The sequence below is a fragment of the Pteropus medius genome, unplaced genomic scaffold (genome assembly GCF_902729225.1).
Source record: "Pteropus medius unplaced genomic scaffold, Ma_sr-lr_union100, whole genome shotgun sequence".
NCBI classification, from domain to species: Eukaryota; Metazoa; Chordata; class Mammalia; order Chiroptera; family Pteropodidae; genus Pteropus; species Pteropus medius.
In genome coordinates this window covers 3,096,917-3,098,035 of record NW_024349227.1, presented here as the reverse complement: position 1 = coordinate 3,098,035, position 1,119 = coordinate 3,096,917, and the positions used below count along the sequence as shown (strand labels likewise).

The following is a 1,119-nucleotide window of genomic DNA, read 5'->3' as shown; positions in this document are numbered from 1 at the left end:
GAGAGTCCCAAACAAGATGAACCCAAAGAGGGGCACGCTAAGACACATCACAATTAAAATGCGAAAAGTTAAAGAAAGAATATTAAAAGCAAGAAAAACAGCTAGTTATATATAAGGGAGATCCCATAAGACTATGAGCTGATTTTTCAGCAGAAATTTTGCAGATGAGAAGGCAATGACACAATATATTCAATGTGATTAAAGAAAAGACCTACAACCAAGAATACTCTACACAGGTTATCATTCAGAATTGAAAGAGAGATATCATTTCTCAGATAAGCAAAAGCTAAAGGAGTTCATCACCACAAAACTGGCATTACAAGAAATGTTAAAGGGGCTTCTAAATGGAAAAGAAAAGGCCAAAATTAAAAATAAGAAGATATAGGAAAGAAAAAAATATCACTGGTGAAGGCAAACATTAAGTAAATGTAGTGGATCAACCAATTGTAAAGCTAGTATGAAGTTTAGATACAAATGCAGTAAGAGTAGCAGTCTACAGCCATGCTACCCTGAACAAGCCCAATCTCGTCTGATCTTGGAAGCTAAGCAGGGTTGGGACTGGTTAGTGCTTGGATGGGAGACCACCTGGGAAGACCAGATGTTGTAGGTGTAAAGAAAAATAAATAAATAAAATAAGGGGTTGTAAGCTGACAAGGTCCTTGCAATCTGTGAGGTCAACCAAATGTTGCCTTGCCTAAAGAAATAAAAAAATAAAAATAAAAAAATGCAGTAAGAGCATGTGTAACTACAGTAATAAATTAAGGGACACACACACACACACATGCACAAAAGATGTAAAATACAATGTCGAAAACATAAACATGGGGGGAGATGAGTAAAAAACGTAGTAATTTTTGAATGTGTTCAAACTTAAGCAATCATCAACTTAAAATAGACTACCATAAACATAGCTTTGTATGTATGAAACTCATGGTAACTATAAAACAAAAACCTATAATAGATGAATAAAAATAAAGAAAAAGGAACCCATACAAATCACTAAAAAAGTCACCGATGTATAAGAGACCAAAAGAAGAAAGGAACAGAGAACTACAAAAACACCAGAAAACAATGAATAAAATGGCAAGAAGGACATATCCATACATAATTACTTTGAAT

General features: G+C 34.0%; 1 pseudogene; it reads left to right on the top strand.

The window, feature by feature from the left end:
* The first annotated feature begins 491 nt into the window (after positions 1-491).
* LOC120618014 (uncharacterized) lies at positions 492-610 on the top strand (annotated as a pseudogene).
* The last annotated feature ends 509 nt before the right edge of the window (positions 611-1,119 follow it).